Raw genomic sequence first — 23225 nt, 5'->3', positions numbered from 1 at the left:
TATATAGATATATATATAATTATTAGATATTTTTGAAATATGCAATGCAGGCTTTACAAGACACTATTATAGAAAAAACAAGGCAAGAAAAAACATGTTTGACAAGCCAACAAACCCCCATAACTGTAAATGTGTGAAGATGTTGGCCATAACAGTGCATTCGCATTCTATAGAAGTCTTAAAAACACAGATTGTTCAATTGTAAGGGTCAGTAAGATGGTGAAAAACTGTTATGAAAAATAATTACAAAGAGTGTGAAGCAAGACACCTTGACTAACATTATAAGTGGATTGCAACAAGAAAGAAAGAAATGTTTTGTAAGACCACACTAAATTTGTCAAGTGTCCACTACATCCCCTTTTGGCCTGTTTTTGTTATGTGCCTGCCTGGAGAGCAGGAAGTTATTCAGTTGTACATAAACGCTCTCGTTATTTGTAGCTCCACCACAAGTAAACAAATTCCTCAGTGGAACTTGTCTGGAGGGACAGCGATCGTTCCCGGCACCCACGGCCGCTCCAGAGGTCAATCTCGCAGCCAAGTGCGCCAGACACACTGCCCTGTTATGAGTCAGACTTTCAAAGTGGGTTTTACGGCTGTCAGGGGAACCAAGGACAAGCCGTTCCGCCACAGACAAATGGAATTCTGGGTAGGGCGGCACCACCGCCGTACAGCTGACAGCCATGAGCTACTGTAACAGTCCATATGTGCTCACAGCCATCATGACGCATCTAGCGAGCTATGTTAATGTCTTGAACGTCTAGAAAAGGTTATGTCAAACACAGAGATAACTTTGCAAACGGCCTCTGAAACCCGTGTTGGAAAAGTCTATTTAGCCCTTTACAATGAACAGCACTTGCCAAACATCAAGTGGATGTTGCACAGTTAGTCCTCTGACATATTGATGAACGGTGCTTCAGAAATTCAACATTCGCTCCACACACTAAATGGAAAAGGCCTGGACGCTCCAGGAAATCGGGTCAGACGAGGACAAAAATCAGCCGTTAAAGTGTCCCCTCAACTCTTCCTGTGCAGTCAAAGACACAGCAATACTTCACGCCTATCATAGCCCTGCTGAAGCCAAAAACCTTTTAACAGACATGGAGAAAAGAGTGAGGATGGACTGCCAAACTTCTTGATACTCAACATTCCTGTTACTGCAGGAAACAGCTGCCATTCAAATCTGCTGAGATTCACATATGTACAGGGGTGCATTTTTCAAAAGCATTGTTAGCACTTCTGTGCTTCATAAATGAGTAAAATATTAGGCTTTGTAACAGGTATTTATAATAATAATTATTATTATTATTATCAGGGCTGGCAAACAAATAAAAACTTTAATCTAATTAATTTCATGATGTACCAATTAATGAATCAAATCAAATGAATCGCACACCAATTTGATCTGAGAAATTACCCACAAATTTGAAGTCATTATAGTGTAAAATGTGAATAGACGGAATTGACATTAAAAAAAAAATTGCTTTAGAAAGAAATATTTTGATTGAACAAAGAATTTATGACACAAACTTTTAAGGCTACAATGTGGCCATAACATTGTTTTCAGAAGCTGCATCTGAAGAGGTATTAGGGTATATTTACAGAGACTGAGGTGGCATGAATGCATTTACACTGCAATTAGAATTGCATAAATAAGGCTATGAGATTCATGGGTTTTAAATGGGCATTGACAGGTTTACAGAATATTGAAATTATTTTTCATTCTTTTCTTTAAATTAAATGATAGGCTATTCTAAATATGAAACTAAAACTTAATGAGTGAGTCATTCAGTCATTCATTCAACTGATTCATTCAGAAACAAAGCAAGTGACTGTCTTTATTTGAAGGGACACCAAATCACTTTCTGTAAATATTAAGCTGCAAAATGACTATTTAAATATGAATCCTGCATGTTCTGCGTGTCTCTGTGTGAATGAATGGCGCAGTCACGCGTTTTTTGTTTACTACACATACTGTGCGGTGTTTTCAGCGTCTGCAGTCTCACTAAATAAAACATAAATACATGAACATCTGCAGAACTACTCTGAGAGTAGTAAAACTGTAAAAGAGCATTTTACGGTTTCATTTGAGTAAAACTATCATTATGTCATATACACACAGAAATTTAAAGGTATTCATGGCAACCCGTCAAAATAAAAGTTGTTTAACTTGAAGACATTGTGCCAGAAATATATTACTATGTTCAGTAGAATCATGTACGTAATACTACTACTACCCTCCCCCGGCAATATTGGCTTGCTTTTCTGGCAATATTGTTGGTTTGATTGCACAGACACTATTGGAAGAGAGCTGAACTGGATGATGACATCACTGAATCATCAATGAACTGACTTTAGCTGGAAAAATGACTAATTATTATTGTCCTCTTGCATTATTAACAAACTATTTTCCTGTTGGACACTGTAAAGCTGCTTTGACACAATCTGTATTGTATAAAGTGCTATATAAATAAAGGTGACTTGACTTGAATAATACTACTACTTCTAAAATTATTAAATTCCCTTTGTTTGCCAAAAAAAAGTTTGTTTAATTTTCATTTATTAAAAGATTAATTAAATTAATGTTTTATGCCTTCACTTGATAACCAGAACATTTTAAATACACAACACAGAATTTAAAAAAAAAACATTTTATAAAGCTATTGTAAAAATAAATGTTAATAAATTAAGTTGTTTTTATACATTCAAATAATTAGACATGCTAAAACACAGAATATGGTAACAAAACATAAGGTAAGAAAAAATAAAACATTTCATAGGGCCCTAAACATGTAATTTTTTAAAAACTTTTAATAAATTGATGTTAAAGTGTATACGTTTCATGATTATAATTAATTAAACATGCATTTTGATTAATAACATTTAATTTAATCATTAAAAAGGAGTCCAGAAAAATTAAAACTGAAAAGAATGGAATCCATAAAAATTAAAACGGGAAAAAACTGAATTTTGGAAAAAAATAAAACTGATTTCATAGGGCGCTTCAGTATGTATGCTACCCCATCTTACTGGCAGCAGCAAATTCTCCACAGATGAAATAACAACACAAAAGGCTTTTGTCTTGAGTTAAAGGTCTTGATCTCATAGGAGAAGCTGGGGAAGTGAATAAACGACTGAGAAACCGAATGCATCACAATTACCGAAATCTGCTCTGACACATTGAACTGAGAAAAAAATGACATCAAAAGCAGGAACGGGAAGTTTGTGGCTTTTCCCGGCACAAGACACGGGGGAACGTTTAGCAAACATATTTTGGATGAGCACCAGTGTAAGAGCTTGTGAACTGATCTCAGGGGCTGAGAACTGAAACCATTAGAGCATACTGTCACTCACACAAACACACAACAACCCACTCTGATCACATGCCACATCTTCTAATGGACCGCATCAGGCAAATATTATCTCTTGGCCAGAGAGCCATCATAGGGGAAATACTCTCAAAACAGTGTCAGTGTGATAAGGCCATAATCCTCTCCATGTGTGAGCGAAGAGTGTTTGCACTGTGTGTGGGACCACAGAGTCTCAGGTGCCTCTCTTAACCAGGCCCGAGTGTAACATACAATATCTGTGAGTCAGTTTATTTCTATAGATCAAGTATTCCCCAATTTTTTTGTCAGCTGAACCCCTTTGACCTTAAATATGTACTTGACGTATCTCCTGAGATGTTAATATTTTAATAATTTAACAACATTCATATGTTCAGTTCTCTGATGTCAATGGTCACGTTACATGCAGGTAAACAAATATAATTTTTCATCTTTGATTTATTTTAAAGTGATTTATTTAGATTTTTGTATCATTTTATATATTTTTATTATTTTATATTATTTAAAATAATTTATGGATTTTACATTTACAGCATACATTACATTTTAAAATATATTACAATAGAAAACTGTTCTATTAAACTCTAATAATATTTTAAAAGACTACTGTTTCTACTGTATTTTTGATTAAAAAAAAAATGTGACCCTGGACATTGTATGGGTCAAAATTATAGATTTTTCTTTTATGCCAAAAAAATCTGCTCTGACACATTGAACTGAGAAAAAAATGACATCAAAAGCAGGAACGGGAAGTTTGTGGCTTTTCCCGGCACAAGACACGGGGGAACGTTTAGCAAACATATTTTGGATGAGCACCAGTGTAAGAGCTTGTGAACTGATCTCAGGGGCTGAGAACTGAAACCATTAGAGCATACTGTCACTCACACAAACACACAACAACCCACTCTGATCACATGCCACATCTTCTAATGGACCGCATCAGGCAAATATTATCTCTTGGCCAGAGAGCCATCATAGGGGAAATACTCTCAAAACAGTGTCAGTGTGATAAGGCCATAATCCTCTCCATGTGTGAGCGAAGAGTGTTTGCACTGTGTGTGGGACCACAGAGTCTCAGGTGCCTCTCTTAACCAGGCCCGAGTGTAACATACAATATCTGTGAGTCAGTTTATTTCTATAGATCAAGTATTCCCCAATTTTTTTGTCAGCTGAACCCCTTTGACCTTAAATATGTACTTGACGTATCTCCTGAGATGTTAATATTTTAATAATTTAACAACATTCATATGTTCAGTTCTCTGATGTCAATGGTCACGTTACATGCAGGTAAACAAATATAATTTTTCATCTTTGATTTATTTTAAAGTGATTTATTTAGATTTTTGTATCATTTTATATATTTTTATTATTTTATATTATTTAAAATAATTTATGGATTTTACATTTACAGCATACATTACATTTTAAAATATATTACAATAGAAAACTGTTCTATTAAACTCTAATAATATTTTAAAAGACTACTGTTTCTACTGTATTTTTGATTAAAAAAAAAATGTGACCCTGGACATTGTATGGGTCAAAATTATAGATTTTTCTTTTATGCCAAAAATCATTAGGATATTAAGTAAAGATCATGTTCCATGAAGATATTTAGTACATTTCCAACTTTAAAGGCGATTTTCTCAATATTTAGATTTGTTTTGCACCCTCAGATTCCAGATTTTCAAATAGTTGTATCTCGGCCTAATATTGTCCTATCCTAACAAACCATACATCAATGGAGAGCTTATTTATTCAGCTTTCAGATGATGTATACATCTCAATTTTCTAAAAATTGACCCTTATGACTGGTTTTGTGGTCCAGGGTCACATATAGCCTTGGTGAGCATAAAATACTTTTTTTCAAAAACATTAAAAAACTCTTACTTATTCATTTTGCGTACACACACTCCTCTGAGTTTGATGGTGAATTGTGACTGTCACAAAAATTGACAGTATTACATAAATCAACTGGGGTCATTCCACAGGGTCACTTAACTTTCGTGGCAACAGAAATGTTACTTAGATACTTGTTGTGTGGCTGTTTTGGACACTGTCAATCCCCGGCGGTGGAGTGGGTTTAGTCTGACTAACACCACTGGACACAATCATCCTGCCTGAGCACTTTGTGATTTCTCTGAGGTCAATGCCAGCCTTACCCAAAACTCCTCCAAAATCACTGATGACCAAAAACACGCCAGTTACACGTGTCATAGGCTGTCTCTGTTAACAGTACATCATTGCTAAGCTATGACTGTGACTATCACACTTTTTTTTTTTTTTTAATACATCTTTTATTTGAAATTTTTTTGTACTTTTTAGTAGGTTTTTTTTTCTCAGTTTAGTTTTAGTTTTATTTCAGTTAATAATTTTAGTACTTGAACTTGGGCCAAGCAAGCATTTCTTAATTTTCATCAAGTGTTTCATCTTGCATCTTATTTTATTTTGGCTTTATTTCAATTAATTTAAGCTAATGATAACAACACTGTTGCTTTGAGATAAAGGTCCTCTAAGAAAGCTTCATGTTTTGAAATGACATATGATTCACTCAACGTACTTAAAGGGGTCATATGATGCTTTTTTAAAGATCATTATTTTGTGTATTTGGTGTAACAGAATATGTTGACATGCTTTAATGTTCAAAAAACACATTATTTTTCAAATAATGTACATTATTGTAGGTCCTCTATGCCCCGCCTCTGTCAAATGCTTCGTTTTCTACAAAGTCCCTCCTTCCGACAAGCACAGTCTGCTCTGATTGGCCAGCTGACCCAGTGCATTGTGATTGGCCGAACACCGCAAGCACTCGTCGGAAATGTAACGCCCCTTACCATAATCGCGAGCTTCATCTTTCAAAATAAATGTAAAGACAGCCTGAAAGGGGAACAGAGTCCCGTGACCAGACAGGGGGGCGTGGCAGAGTCTTAACTTTGATAAAGAATATCTCTTTGGTTTTGAGACTTTAGTCTTTGCAACTTCAGGGATCTTATCTATGCACAATCAGCTTGTAACACTCCAAAGAGAAAGGAAAACTTGAAATCGCATCATATGACCCCTTTAAAGGGATCACCCAAAGTTATATATTTCAAAGTTCACCCAAAAATGAAAATTTGATGTTTATCTGCTTACCCCCAGGGCAACCAAGATGTAGGTGACTTTGTTTCTTCAGTAGAACACAAACGAAGATTTTTAACACAAACCGTTGCAGTCTGCCAGTCTTATAATGGAGGTGAATGGGAATCACGGCTAAAACATAAAATAAAACAAACAAAAAAACATACACAAACAAAACCAAATTAAACCTTGCGGTAAGTGCATTAGAGTGTCAATGGTCCATTTGAGAGATAGGTGGCGGTAATGCACTTATAAGTCTGCGATCCGCCGTAAAGCAAGAAGAAGAAGAAGACGCCTCACGCGCCTGCTACCGAGAACAAGCTCAGGACAGTTCGAACAGTTCTGTGAAACAGAAAGAGAGACTTATGATGCCTCAAGACAGAGCTAGAGGGGAAGCATCACTCAAATGTCAATAGCGTTCCATGTCTAAGCAGTGGTGCCTTGCAGCAATTAGTCAGGGATGTGAAACGAGGGTCTGTGTTCATGTGAGTGATGATCAGTCTTGTGTACTTGAGTCACATATCAGAGGCATCTTTCATTTAATGGGAGACATTCAGTATTGCAACAGACAGAGCTGAAAATGAGCACATTTATGTCCTTAAATTTCCATGATGTGGAAAATGAGGACGCAGTCGTGAAATCATAAAAATGGAATTTACAGTATAAAACAGAATGTCACGGAATTTGCCAAATTTGAATTAATAAATCAAAATGAGGGATGTACACGTAATCAGATTATTATGAATATTAAAGTGCAAAAGACTGCTATTTAAATATGAATTCTGCATGTTCTGTCAGTGCCACAGTTTCAAGTGCACATGATGTCACCATTTCATTTGATTTTAAAAAATCATTAAATGCACACAGAAACTCAAAAGTCTTCACAACAACCCATCAAAATAAAAGATTGTGTAGATATTGTGGCAGAAATACATTACTATTATACATTAAAATCCCTGTCTTGTTAATAATTTTTTTCTTCTGTTTTAATTATAACAGTAGACTTTGGTTGTGCAGCACTTTGTTTACAAAAAAAAATTCATTTTCATTTAATTGTTTTAAAAGATAAATTAAAATGTTAATGTTTTATGCCTTCATTTGATTACCACCATTTTCGATTTAAAAAAAATTATTAAATCATAAATGTAAAATCTAAAATTTCTGATAAATTAACACATTTCATAGGGCCCTATCAATGTAAAAATGTTAATAAATTATTCAATTGTTAAAGTTTTAAGAATTAAATTCCTTCATGATTCAGTCTGAAGACAATAATATACAGAGACCAAGTTTTGTATTGCTGATTATTACTTCTTGAGGCGGAATTCACTCATAGGATGATTTGTGTTTATCAGTTTGTAATGTGTTAAGCCTAGTCTGCACACTTTAAGGAAAGCTTTATTTGTGTAGCCCCTTTTAAAAAGTGTGATTTGCAGAAGAGACATACATGTATGTATTCACAGAGGAGAAACAAATAAAAATGTACATACATAATAGAAATGAAGAATAAGTTAATAAAATAAAATAAGATACTTTTAAAAAGGTGAATAAAGAGCCAACTGCTTGAACAGAGCACTTATAAAAAAACACACTAATGGTTTAGGGTGCTCAACGTTACATCTGACATTATAAATGACAAGCAAAATAGTTACATCAAATTAGATCTGAAGAAAATGTAAATGTTCCTAGTCCATGCAAAAGCCACCATCACAATGCTGGAGCACTGTGGGAAATTTTTCACAAACATATATTTTTTATTTTTATATCTTTTTTTTTTTTTTGATAATTTTAATCAGAATAATTCCACCTTGCTTAAAACTGCCACTATTATTATCACAGCTGGTCTTGACTTGATTTCAGGATTAACATTTTCACATTTTAATATGGAATGTATTTATGAAATATAAATATTGTAATAATGTATAACGCTAAGCACATTGAACCTCATACTGTTGCATGTATTACTAAGCATGCCTTTTGGAGAACTATTTGTCCACTTCATTTCATTTTGTGTGTTTGGTCAAAACATGGGGAGTTATGAGGATGTGTACATTTAATCGTCTTTTAGAAGAATAAAGGATAAAACATTCACTTTGGGGTTTGATTGTGTTTTATTTTAAGTCACCATTACAGTAATTAGTGTTTAGGCTAGGTTTGTTCAACAGAATGTACTCAACCAACTGCTAAACAATTTTGAGTTTAGTGGACTTCACTTAGCTGTGAAAAATTGTTTCTTAAAGTTAGATTAGTAAGCTTTTGATTTATCTTAAAATGTTCGTTTGGGTGAACAACCAGACTATCAAAAATTAATTGGCACAACTACAACTCTGCCGCTAGTTGATTTATTTTTTAAGAAAACTCATCTTTTTATTTTTAAATTATTTTATTCTTCATTTATTTTTATTTTATGAATTTATTTATTTTTATTATTTTATTAATTTTTTTACAGTGTAGTTGTTTGGTTGAATTAATATTATTAGTTAGCGTTATTTGGAATAATGCTTATTAGGAACACTGCCACTGACCTTAATAAGCCCACTTAGCTAAGAACCCATTAAGCCTCATAATAAAAAGCCACTATTATAGACCACTTTTACGGAAAATACTTTTATGGTACTTTTTTGTACTTGATGTAGCATGACCACATTATAATTGCATGGAAAATAGGATCATGAACATCATGGCTAACATTTATTTTGGTGCTACATGAAAGAAAGAAAAATCATACAGATTTGGAACAACATGAGGGTTACATGAGTACATAAACAACATTTTAATTTTAGGGTAATTTATTTTGTTAAAGCACCGAAGATACTTGCCCAAATACTTATAACAGGCTCAGTATCTCAAGACTACAATAGCACATACCACAGATTCTGATGTGTTCATGTCATTCTAACGGCTATGAAACTGTGTCAACAAAGTAAGAAGAGGCCAGAGTCTTCAGCCCCTCATTTAGGCATACTTCATCCTGAGAGCTTTAATGCTTTGTTGATGATTTACAGAAGGAATCTTTCAAAACAGGTGCACAGAGGATCCAAAAAACGCTTAATAGATGGTTTGCTGGGTTTGTTTTTAAGCTTTGGGTGGAAACTTATGTCAAATTCCAATCAAGGTCTGCGATGAAAGGCTTGCAGGTTTACCATTCTTCCTGACATGTAAAGAGCCTAAAATTAGCGCAGCTGATGACCGTGCCAGGATGTGGGTGGCCACAAACAGCTGCTGTCACCACATGAGAGTCAGAGCCATACAAGCTCAATGACAATTTACAGAGACTCTCAAATGTCAAGTGAAATATGTTTGTTGATCATATTTAGCTAGTCAATATGACAGTGGTGATGGACTATATACTGCAGCATTATGTTAACCTTTTTGGTATAAAAAAATGAGGTGGTGCTCACTTATCCAAGTTGTAAGAAATGTAATATTTGAAGTCACACTAATTTCATATGGCTCTGAAAAACTTTTATACCATTTAAAAAAAAAAGTTTAGATGTCAAATGCAGTATTTTTACACTTTGAATACGTGTTTACAAATGTTAAATAAAAAAATAAAAAAAATTCAGGTTTTATTTTATTTCTTCATTTATTTTTAAACAAATATCAAGAACTAAAAATTCATATACATTTTTGCAGAGGTTGTACCACATGGCATTTTACAACATTGCCATGTAATGAATGTTATTTTTACCTACTGTATCAAATGATCAAGTTGTTTCCTTTTTTTATTTTTCCTGTATATTACTGCACATTAGCTTTAATAATTTTAAAGAGTTTATTTTTATTTTATTTATTTTATTATTATTTTTTTAAACTTTTAAACTCTAAACTTTTTTACTTTGTCACCCAAAAATGTAAAATATGTATAAATTGCTTTTTAAATGTATTTTGAACAATTATTGATCTGGACAAAGTTGCTTAGCACAACTATAAAAAAGTTAACATTTTCACAATAGGTCAATACAGTATTCAAGTACGTGTAGTATTATATTTCCTAATTCCAGCTGCACTGAAGCATCTCAAGAGAGTCATGTGAGGAAAACAGCCACCAAAAAAAAAAAAGACGATCACGCACACAGACACACACAATCCAATAGTCTCTTATTTCAAATTGTAAGAGTATTTTGTTTCCTAAGTGGGTGAGAGGCAGGATTTCATGCATATGGAGCCATTATTTTCGAAGGCCAAACTTTCAAAGAGTGATCCTCACAAAATTAAAATTTGGTCTTGATGCAAAATGGCTTTTTTTTTTTTGACCCAAACAACAAAGTAAACATGACGAAAGGTGAATAATAAACAATGAAGGGGTCAGGTTTAAGCTAAGCCTCCTTTTTTTGGACACAAAATTCCCTGTGCATTCCGCAGCAAACAATGGCGTACTGTTTTCTCAAGGCGATGTAACAGGAGCGAGCTGTACTCTTCAGATTCAGAGGCCAAAGGAAAACTCACTGAGGGAGCCGTCTCTCTGCTCTTCATGAGGTTTCTTGGAAAGGTTTCCTCAGTGATGAGGATATTACATTATCCCAGCTGAATGTTGTTACAAATTAGGAAACGTGTCCATTAGGACCTAAAAATGCTATATTAACTGACCTTAGATCAAATCATCACGCTACAAACAGCAAGTACCTTTAGTGATCATACGAAAGAGAGTCAGGAAAGACCAAGCTGTCCATGTCCTGTTGCCATTAGGGCCTTTCGCACCGCAGGAACCTTTTCATAGTACCAGCGCAAAATCGTCCCAGTACTTTAGTACTGTACATTTAGTTCTGGAACTAAAGCGGTGCGAAAGGCCCTATTGTTGACTACACTACTATACAGTGGCCTTAAGTAGTATTTCACTTCATGAACAACACAGAAGTAGTTATCTTTCAATTATAAAATCAGACAACACTATTTCATTGACTTTACAGTCACGAAATAAATGCTAATGTTTTATGGGTGCTATGCAAACTTTAATAGAACAGCCAGTGTTGATCAGTGTGACTGATAAAGCTCTGGCTTCTAATGATCCATTAATCAGAAATGAGGGGTGCTGCCTTTTCAGGCAGGAAGACTGAGGCTATTAGGACTGTACTCTCTGCTAATGCATCAATAAACCCATTCGTTATTGACAGCTGGACAGCATGACCCCAAACCGCTGTTTAGACAGCACACTACTCTAGCTCTGCCATTCTGTCTCTCCTAAAACGACACTAATGGTTTAGGGTGCTCAACGTTACATCTGACATGATAAATGATAAGCAAGATAGTTACATCAAATTAGATCTGAAGAAAATGTAAATGTTCCTAGTGTTATGACCCCGTCTTTTCCTTCTTTACCCGATGGTGGCAGGATAACATCAGAATGTGACGTCACTGTTAATTGGATAACTCATGGGTGGAGAGTATAAATGTTTGGCTGAACTGCCCAACAGTACTTCCTGTGGGAGAACCAAGTTCTTCAGAGGAGTCATTTGCTCCAACTTGTTTTCTTCTTGTTGGTTATTATTTATCAACGTTTCTTACCCATTGGGATTGATATTTTCTTTTGTTTATTTAAATCCCTAGACATTGTGTTATATTTCTGTAACAGATAATTTTCTATTGAATAAATAATCTTGCAAGTCAAACAATTCGTTTGTATGCGTGGACCTCTTTATGTGACGGTCGGGAACGAGTGGGCCGTGACATAAATTGGGTGGCTCGTCTGCGATCCTTTGGAGTAGGAAATGTTGGTGAGTAGCTATGTGATTATTTTTGTGAATGGTCACCTTTTTGAATGAGAACTCCGGTTAGGAAGAGTGTGTCCAGCTGGGTTGTGTATACAATCCTTCCGACAGAACACTGGTTGTTGTTTTGTTTATTATTTTGTCTTTTTTTGTTTTTGAGGGTTATTCTGGGTGGAGATTTAAATCTCTGTCGGGGGTATGCTTTCGGACTTTCAGTTTGACTGATCGTCACTGAGTTTTAGCGTTTAATGTCGCCTCGAGCCCGGTACATCCCCGAAGACTAGATAGGAATTAGTTAGTGTTTTCTTTCAGATAGGAGCTGGAGTGTCTCAGTTCACGAAGGTGAACCTATTCAGCAAAATTTGTGAATAGATACGTTTGTGTTTTTTTTAGTGCGTTCTTTTCCTTCCCGTGAACCTACAATGTGTTTTGACTTGTGGTAAGTCTTTGAAGTTTTTGTGAATGAGTAGGTTACGTAACAGAATGACGTAGTTCCTTTTTGAAGCAGTGGCTTATGGGAGGTGTAGTTCTAGTAAACATGACAATCTCGCTTGCGTGAGCTGTTTGTTTGTGTTGTTGCATAGGTGTGTGTTACAACGAAGATGTCTTCTGTGCTCGAAAATTTCTTCGCTTGTCCCTCGGAATCTTTACTTGAGAGGTGTACAAAGGAGCAATTATTACAAATTGCCGAACACTTTAGTATTGATCTTACTACTCAAGATAAGGAACTGAAGGAAATGCTCGTGACAACTTTGAAACGATCACTCGTGGATAGAGGAGTTTTAGAGGTAAGAGCTGAGTATATTGCTCCAAGTGAATCTTCGGTGTTTTCTCCTTGTGATGTTAATGTTGAAATTTTGAAATATGTCATTGCAAGAGAAACAGCTGTATTTAGATGCGGCGAAAATCCGTGCTGAGCGTGAGGATCACGCTATGAGAGAGAGAGAGGTAGAAAGAGAATTTGCAGCAAGGAAATTAGAGCAACAATTATCTGTACAAAAAATTGGAACTTGAGTTGGAGAGAAAGAGGGAAGATAGAGTGTTTCAGTTAAAGAAGTTGGAGTTGGAGTTAGAAGCAAAAAAAGCGGAAACTCCGTGAGTTGATGTGCCTTTTGTTAAATCGCATCTGTTGGCTGATTATGAACCTGTGTTTGATGTTCACAAGAATGTGAGATTAGTTCCGCCATTTTCTGAAAAGGAAATAGAGAAATATTTCTGTCACTTTGAACGTGTTGCTTTATCTTTGAAATGGCCGAAAAAGTTTTGGACTTTGTTACAATGCGTTTTCACAGGTAAAGCCCAGGAAGTTTATTCTGCTCTCACCCTGGAACAGAGTGGCGAGTATGATATTGTGAAATCTGCTGTGTTAAAGGCATATGAACTCATGCCTGAAGCGTATCGCCAAAAATTTAGGAGTTTTAATAAAAATGATGAATGCACTTATGTTGAATTTGCAAGGGAAAAGGATAATCTATTTGATCGATGGTGTACTTCAATGAAAATCACCACTAAAGAGCAGTTAAGAGAATTGGTGCTTTTGGAGGAGTTTAAGCACTGTGTTCCTCATGCTGTGGCTACATATCTCACTGAACACAAGGTGAGTGAACTTTCTGAAGCTGCTGTTATGGCTGATGTGTTTGTGTTAACCCATCGTGGATTATTCAGTTCAGTCAACCTTAAAAACGACATGAGTAAGTCCAAGTTTTGCTCTGAAGTCAAGAAAAAGCCTTTTGTGATGGGGCAAAACATGAAAGTGGCAGTAGTTAAGAAGTCTAAGGCTGCATTTTCAAAAGATATGGTATGCTTTTATTGTAAAAAACCTGGCCATAAGATATCTGATTGTCTTGTTCTTAAGAAAAAAGGAAGACTTTCAAAACCTGTTGCTTTAGTTGCTACATCCCCATTCACAAGTGAATGTTCTTCGCTCTGTTGATTATGCACCCTTTATCACTGAAGGAACGGTCTTTATCTGGTTCGAAGGAAATTATGTCAGTGCATATTCTCAGAGATACGGGAGCTGCGCAGTCATTTCTTGTGGAATAAGATAAGGAATTTTGCCTTTAACTTCTGAAACGGCTACTGGAACTCATGTATTGGTACAGGGTTTTGAGATGGGGTTTGTTGAAGTGCCTTTGCATCGAATCCATCTTTCCTCTGTCATAGTATCTGGCGATGTTGCAGTTGGTGTCTGTTCTGCACTTCCAGTTCCTGGGATTACGTTTATTCTTGGAAATTATTTAGCTGGGGGAAATGTTTGGGGAGAGAGTAATGTGGCAGCTCCACCCATAGTAGTATCTGTACCCAGAAAATCTGATGCTGAAGACCATAAAGAATTCTCTGATTTGTTCCCAGCTTGTGCAGTCACCTGATCGATGGCTAAACGACTATCTGAAAATCAGGATGACGAGGTTCCACTCAATGACACCCTCTTTCCTGCTGTTGATGACCATGAATTAAAATCTGATGTCTCTAAATGTTTCGAACAGAAAGACTTAAAGGTCCACTCTTTGCCAACTTCTGATCAGGAAGAATTTACCGAACTGAAAAATGAATCTGTTGATACATCTGAGGTTATGCCCACTCCTGAGAACATTAGTACTGATCTTTCTAATGTTGATGATTGTTCTTTGACTTCTCTTTTACAGATCACTCGAGAGGAGCTAATTCGAGCACAACAGACCAATGACACACTTAAGTCTTTATTTTTTGCAGCAGGGTCTAACAGGGGTTCTGATGATCTTTCTTCCTTCTATTTTCTTGAAGACGGTCTTCTTTGTAGGATGGGGATTATGCATAAGGATAATGTGGAACCTAAAACTCAGATTGTAGTTCTTCTGCCATTTAGAGTTCCTGTGCTGAATTTGGCTCACCAAGGACTTGCTGGTCATACCGGAGTCCGGAAAAACGTATGGTCGTATTATGCAACAGTTTTATTGGCCTAGAGTAAAAAGAGATGTGGCCAAATATATACGATCCTGTCATACGTGTCAGATTACCGGTAAACCCAATCAGAAAATACCAGTTGCTCTATTACAGCCAATTCCTGTGGTTTCCAACCCTTTTGAACATTTGATTATTGACTGTGTTGGTCCTCTGCCACGGTCTAGGGCTGGTCACCAGTATCTTCTTACCATTATGTGCCAGACTATCCGTTATCCTGCAGCTTACCCACTGAGGTCTATCACCACTAAGTCTATTTTGAAAGCCCTCACTAATTTCATGTCCATCTTTGGTATTCCCAAGATTATTCAATCAGATCAGGGTTTAAATTTTATGTCGACACAGTTTTCAAAAGCCTTGCGTCAACTTAGAGTTACCCAAATGTTCCTAGTGCTCACCATCCACAGAGTCAGGGGGCTCTTGAAAGGTTTCATCAAACCTTGAAGTCTCTCTTAAGGTCATACTGTGTGGAACTCGATGCGGATTGGGAAAAGGGCCTGCCGTGGATGTTACTGGCTATACGTGAAGTAACCCAAGAAAGTATGGGTTTTAGTCCAAATGAATTAGTGTTTGGTCATGCAGTACGAGGACCTACTGCTGTTTTAGCTGGTGAATGGTGTATTACTAAGCCTCCAGAATGTATTGCAGACTATGTTGGTGGGTTTCGCTGCAGACTTTATGAGACATGGGCTATAGCTCAAAAGAAATTGGGCAAGTCTCAAACAAAAATGCAACGACTTTTTGACAGGAAGGCTAAGTTTAGGAGTTTTCAGGTGGGTGATCAGGTATTGGCTTTATTACCTCTTCCTACTAACCCGTTTCAAGCCAAGTTTACTGGACCTTATAGTATAGCTAAGCGTCTTTCAGATAATAATTATCCGTTGAATACTCCTGATCGTCGAAGGAAAGTTCAGGTTTGTCACATTAACTTGTTAAAATCCTATGTTGCTTCAGGAAGTTCTGCTTCTGTTGGTATTGTGACACCATGTGATCCTTCTAATCTATAGCAACAGTCTGTGGTTCCTTCTCCTCCTTGCAGTATGAGTGGTGATTCTTCCAGGAATTTTGACGAGGATGGGAATCTTCTTTCTCAGGAAAAAGTAGATGGACGACTTAAGAACTCTCAAATTCTTGCTGATTTGCCCTGTCGTTTGTCTTATTTGGATGAGAAAGAAAGAAATTACATTATTGCGTTAGTAATGTCCTTTCCTTCACTCTTCCTTGATGTTCCTGGTCGTACCTCTGTCATTGAACATGACTGATGTAGGAACTTCCTTTCCCGTTAAGCAAAGCACTTATATGGTTAAGCCAGTAAAACGAGAATTGTTACAGCGAGAGGTGAACTATTTACTTGGTCAAAAATTGGCTGAATCTAGTTTTAGTTCATGGAGCTCCCCCTTAGTGAACAAACCAGATGGATCATATCGATTTTGCACCGATTATCGAAAACTTCATTCTTTAACTAAACCCGAATGTTTCCCTTTAGCTCGTATTGATGACTGTCTCGATCATGTTGGCTCTGCCCAATATGTGAGTCAGTTTGACCTTCTGAAGGGGTATTGGCAGGTGCCTTTAACTGCTAGAGCAAAATAGTTATCTGCATTTGTTACCCCTGATGCCTTCCTGCAGTATACGGTAATGCCTTTTGGGGTCCAAAATGCCCCTGCTACTTTCCAACTTTTGGTGAATCGTATATTGTATGGAATGTCTGGATGAGAGGCATATCTTGATGATGTCGTCTTGTATAGTTCCTCCTGGTCTGAACATCTTACCCAAATAAAAGACTTATTTTTACGTCTAGGGGAGGCTAATTTGACCATCAACCTTGCTAAGTCTGACTTTGGAAAAGCGACTTTTACATACTTTGGTAAAATCGTTGGAAACGGTCATGTAAACCCCATTGGTGCTAAAGTTCAAGCCATATGTAGTTTTCCTACTCCTACCAACCGACGTGAGTTACGTAGATTTCTCGGAATGATAAGTTTTTGTCAGAATTTTGCCAGTGTGGTTTCTCTTTTGACTGATTTATCGAGTCCGAAGGTTGTTTTTCAGTGGTCTGAGACATGTCAGCAAGCTTTCGAAAATTGTAAAGCTTTATTGGCGAATGCACCAATTTTGAATGTTCCAAATTTCAAGAAGTTTTTCAGTCTTGCAATTGATGCTAGCGCTTGCACTGTTCTCTTGCAAGAAGATTCAAGCAGAGTTGAACATCCTGTTAGTTATTTTTCAAAGAAGTTCAACCGTCATCAACAGGTTTAACTCAACTATTGAAAAGGAAGCTCTTGCCCTTGTGCTGGCGGTACAACATTTTGAGGTATATTTAGGTTCAATTGCTGCCCCAATTATCGTTTATACAGATCATAACCCTCTGGTTTTTCTAAATCGGATGAGAAATCAAAATCAACGACTTATGCAGTGGAGTCTTATTTTACAGCCTTTTCACCTGGAAATTAAGCATGTACGAGGGAAGGATAACATAATAGCTGACACTCTTTCTAGAATGTAACATCATGATATCACTGTTGCATGCTTCTCTCTTCTTTCTTCTGTTTGCATTTCTAGGGCCCAGAGGTGCTGAGAGAGGAGGTGGAGTGAGGGATGCTTTATGGATAGAGGGACCATATCTTTGACCTTTTTGTATTGTTCCTTCATATGTTGCTTTTATGTTTTTCCCTCTCATTCTCTCTTTGATTCTTTGCAGAATCTTTTTGAGGAGGGAGGTGTTATGACCCCGTCTTTTCCTTCTTTACCTGATGGTGGCAGGATAACATCAGAATGTGACGTCACTGTTAATTGGATAACTCATGAGTGGAGAATATAAATGTTTGGCTGAACTGCCCAACAGTACGTCCTCTGGGAGAACCCAGTTCTTCAGAGGAGTCATTTGCTCCAACTTGTTTTCTTCTTATTGGTTATTATTTATCAATGTTTCTTGCCCACTGGGATTGATCATTTCTTTTGTTTATTTAAATCCCTAGACATCATTTTCTATTGAATAAATAATCTTACAAGTCAAACAATTCGTTTGTATGTGTGTACCTCTTTATGTGACGGTCGGGAACGAGCTGGCCGTGACACTAGTCCATGCAAAAGCCACCGTCACAATGCTGGAGCACTGTGGGATGCACAACATATCCCTACCATAAAGGTTACTGTCCAATATTGGGACTTAATGGATCGGTTTCTAGGATTCTTGGTTGATCGTTACATTAGGTCGCTGCTTACAGGCCAAAGTCAAATAAGCCCACCCGCAATGAGATTCTCATACCTAGATATCAGTAAATCATGCTTGACAAATGACTATGTGATATCCTTTAGGCATTCCACCATATGCCAGTCCCTGGCTCATGTTCAGAGCTGAATTGGAGCTGGGGGAATATCATGATGAGTACAGGTCATTGCTTAGAGCACAGTCACGGTGGGAGGAAGTAAAAGAGGAGGACAGGGGTGACTGTTTATCTGGTAGCTGTTTCCAAAGCTGTGAAGTGCAGTGGTCCAGATAAATCATTGATCCAGCACTCAGAGACAGTTAACCGGCCCATGAGCACTGACTCATTCCCACTGTGCTTATTCCATTCCTTTAGTCACCCACCAGCCCAAACGGCCTATGAGAAAAAAGAGCACATTGTCATGCGGATTGACCCCATCTGAGTGACACTATTCTTCCTCCTGCTGTGCATCTGATAGCACAAAATGATGCAGATTTGTTGCAAGAGGACTGGATCCAAGAGTGGCAATCCATTAACACTGAGCTTTTGTCACACAGAGGATCTACAGCATTGTGTGTATTAGGCGTTTAATGCTATGCATCCAAACAGAAAAAAATAACTGTAACTAAAAAAAAAAGTACAGCTGAAAGTAGACCTCTTACAACCTTACAGAAACAGAAAGAAAAAAAAAATAACAAATGCATATAGCTTTTTCTTAGATCTCAAAGAAAAAGTAAACAGATAAAAAACTGCTAACTAGCAAGCAATGCCTTTTGACTCCAAAAAAGTCCAAAAAATTCCATAAATGTCCAGAAAAATTACCCATGTTCTGCTGCTAATAGAACTTCACACCTCCTTCTTTAATGAACTCAAATGAGGATCTACTTCTCATATTCACATTGGGATTTTAGATCTTGAACCCTTTTGGTTCAGTTTACAGCGCAATACATTTAGCTAACACTTGCATCAAAAGTGACTTACAAATGTGGCCAACAATATTCTACAATGCCAAGTTATCTGTAGAAAAACTGCTAACTAGCAAGCAATGCCTTTTGACTCCAAAAAAGTCCCAAAAATTCCATAAATGTCCAGAAAACTTACCCATGTTCTGCTGCTAATAGAACTTCACACCTCCTTCTTTAATGAACTCAAATGAGGATCTACCTCTCATATTCACATTGGGATTTTAGATCTTGAACCCTTTTGGTTCAGTTTACAGCGCAATACATTTAGCTAACACTTGTATCAAAAGTGACTTACAAATGTGGCCAACAATATTCTACAATGCCAAGTTATCGGTAGACACGATAAACTGGTAGAAATTTGTCAATGGGTACAACTCTTGGATTACCGTCTCTATCACGGTTACACTCACGTGACATTTGCAGCGTCAGCACCACATTAAGCAGGAATGAGCTCTTTCGTTGATGGCCTCGGCCGCTTAAACTGCACACACCCTCAGCCCTGTTTAAACAATAGCCGTAGCTACGGCCTAAAGACGCTGACAGGCTGTGGACACGTGTGGGAGCAGGAAGAGGAAAGCCAGACCAGACTGCAGCAGAACGTGAAGAGGAGCTTCCCAAACACATCCAGGAATGTAGCATATGGCCCCTAACGGACAGGAGATGAAAAATAAACCACAGATCTCCATAAACTGTCTACCTGACACGTCTCAAACCAAGCGCAATTTACCAGGAAGGAAGACTCCCACAACTTTAAAAAAATGGCCTGAAAGGGAGCTATATAGAAAAAAGCTACTTCTCAAAGCAATATCTTTCAGTGTAGAATGGGAGTCTTGTTTTCAAGACAGCAGTTTCAGTAAAGCAAGGAATCCCAGAATGCATTGTGATAGGCTCAATGAGTAATTCATCCAAAATGGTGGCTGAGCTGACAGATTTGACAGAAATAATTATAAATGTCTTTCATTCAATAACCAAAATGTCTTAAAAACTTCATTCTAAATAAAAAATTTGTTTTGCTCAAAATGTGTTGTATTTTATTATTATTGCATGTTTTGTGGCACTTTCTAAGTCTTTCACCAATGAGTGGTGCTAAAACCGTTTTCAATGTACACCAAAACAGATGACCATAAATATGGCATCATTATCAGCCTAATAATTCTCCCATGATTTACCAGCTGAATTTGACTACATTAGCAAGTTTTCTTCTGCAGTTCTTTATCAGATACAACTAAATCCTCAAGATGGCTTAAAGTCTAAAGAAAATGGCTACTGTATCCCTATAAAGCCTTAAATATCTTCGAAATCCAAAGAAGCTATGTTATCAGGCTTGACAGGGCAGGGCTGGATCATGTCCACAAACTTCTGTCCAACTCTACAGATCAGTACGATTTAGTTTGGAGCATTTCCAAACCAGAAACATAACTATTTACCCTGAACAGCAGAACACTACCCTTACAATTCAATCCAGCGAGCTGCACAGTTGTATTAAACTAATTATTAAAGAGCAAAGAGTATATATGAAGACTTCTTACTCTTTTCTAATATCAGTTTTTGGTATTTTGAATGATTTGACTGTTTTTCCCCATGCAATAAAAGTAAATTGGGTCAAAAACAACAATGGACCTCAATGACCTTCATTGCATGGAGCTAAAAAAAAGACAAAACAATGCAGAAGAAAAAAAAAGTCATCCAGTTTTGGAATGACATGTGGGCGAGTACATGACAGAATTTTTTTTCAAAATGTGATTTCTTCTGAAATTTAACTACTTTTGAGCATGAATGAAATGTTGCAAAATCTATCATTTAAACATTCATGCCATTCCTTCTGTGGAACAAAAACAAGTTATTTTGAAGAATTTCACAGCTGCTGTTCCATTCTATAAACATTAATTGTTTTGGTAATAATAGCAGAACAATATATACCATGAGAACAGCATAGGGTGAGAAAACAATGACAGAATCTTTTGGTTTTTGGTATGGCTGCATATCATTTCAGCATCAATATCGTGATGTGCGCATCAGCGATAGTCACATCGTAGGATGTGCGATGTTTAGTATACTGATCGTTTTATTTATACTGATTGTTTTCTTTGCTCACACACAGACACGATGTCTACACCGGGCGCAACAGCTGTACAGAGATACCCATTTTAAATAAATGTAGTAGCAGAGCTACTGCAAGGGATTTTCAGTGCTGGAAATCCATTTATCCTTTGTTGAAACTTCAGCGTCGTCGCAGAGAGCGCAGGTCACGATCGCTTAGCAACGGCAGACGCCACGAAAGCGCAAGCTCCAGAGCGCTTTGGAAAGAAGAAGAAAGCGGCGCGACTGCCATTTTCCCACGCGTTTTAGGCGCGACATGTGAACGGCCCCAAAGTCTGTCTACACTGGACACGACAAAGCGACCGTTGCCAATCATTTGAACTTTGTGTCAGTACGTCATAAATAGAACGCGGCATCAGTTTACTGTCGGCGATTTGTCGTGTCGTGCCGCCCCGCATAAAGTGTAGACAGACATCACTGATTATTATGGGTTCTATTGTATTTTGTCACGTTGCGCCGCTCGCGTCCGGTGTAGACACAGTGAGAGCCACGCAGATGCACGTCAACACTGATTACTGTTCACTTCTGCATCTATTTGTGCCTGAAATACTGTGCTCTGCAAGTATCCTTGTAAACACAGATGCTTATGGCTTAGGTGAAGGGAAACAATTAAAAAAAGAAAATGGATGTGTAACAGTATATCGGTTCACAGCAGTTTAATGTTCCTGTTGCTTTCTCTGTCATGAACGTTAATCAAACAACAAAACACAAAGAAAAATCACTTTTGTAACTTTCACACAGATTTGTTAGATTTAATTTATAGTGAAAACTATGCAGTGTTATTTTACATTTGATTATTCAATTTCTGTACCTGAATACTGTTAGACTTACCTGAAAAATATAAAGCACTGCTTATTTCATTTGTATCTGTGTTCTGTTATTTATCTACATTTACATTTAATCATTTAGCAGACGCTTTTATCCAAAGCGACTTACAAATGAGAACAATAGAAGCAATCAGACCAACGAGAGAACAACAGTATACAAGTGCCATGACAAGTCTCAGTTAGTCTAGCACAGTACACGTGGCTAGTTTTTGGTTTTTTTTACAGGTATCTATGATTGTAATTTGTTTATTTCCTATGCCGATTTACTCGTTTTTTTTTTTTTTTTTTTTCATATCGCAATATATATCGCAGAAACAAAAATATCGCAATGTGAGTTTTTTCCAATATCGTGCAGCCCTAGTTTTTGGGTATGCTATCTCTTTAAATATACATGGTCGCCCACGCATTGCATAAGTGTGGTCTAAAACTGTAAACAGTACAGCTTTAGGGCTGCATTGCAGTTCTGCGCTATTGCTTGCTAAGAAACAGGTGGTGACCAGAAACACAGCCCACATTAATCACATGGGGCCGGCTGGCGGCTGGGGGAGGGGGAAACCAACATACTTTGGTAAAACATCCCACTTGGAACTCTGAGAAAGGAGACCAATCTGATTAGATGTGACAATGAGACAAACACAGGGATTCCCTCTAGTGTCCTACTGAGCATTACAGGTATCTGCCTAGTGCACTCTGAACTCTCAGTGACCAGTATGGAAAGTCTCGACAAAGCAATATGCAAATATTTTTCACTTTAACAATTCTACATGAACAAAAATCAACAGGCTAAATAAAAACTAGACTCTTTAAGAGCTGTTTGTGTGTAAAATAGAACTGCATGATTCTGGATAAATTTAGTTTTTTTTTTCCCCAATGGAAGTTGTGGTTCTCTCATGATTCTGAAGAAAAAACATTAGACAACTAAACAAAATCACATGTAATTTATGAATTAATGATTAAATGACTCACTCAAGATGTACTTGTTTCATTACTGGATGAATCGGCGTTCTTGAACGAA

General features: G+C 37.0%; 1 protein-coding gene across 3 annotated transcripts in view; it reads right to left on the bottom strand.

Moving 5' to 3' along the window:
• The window catches only part of myo9aa (myosin IXAa), a 143366-nt gene that overhangs the window by 58094 nt on the left and 62047 nt on the right, over positions 1-23225 (bottom strand). The window lies entirely within an intron of this gene.

Source organism: Sinocyclocheilus anshuiensis, unplaced genomic scaffold (genome assembly GCF_001515605.1).
Source record: "Sinocyclocheilus anshuiensis isolate Anshui unplaced genomic scaffold, SAMN03320099.WGS_v1.1 scaffold773, whole genome shotgun sequence".
NCBI lineage: Eukaryota > Metazoa > Chordata > Actinopteri > Cypriniformes > Cyprinidae > Sinocyclocheilus > Sinocyclocheilus anshuiensis.
The sequence above is the reverse complement of the archived record's forward strand: the minus strand, read 5'-3'. Positions and strand labels throughout refer to the sequence as shown.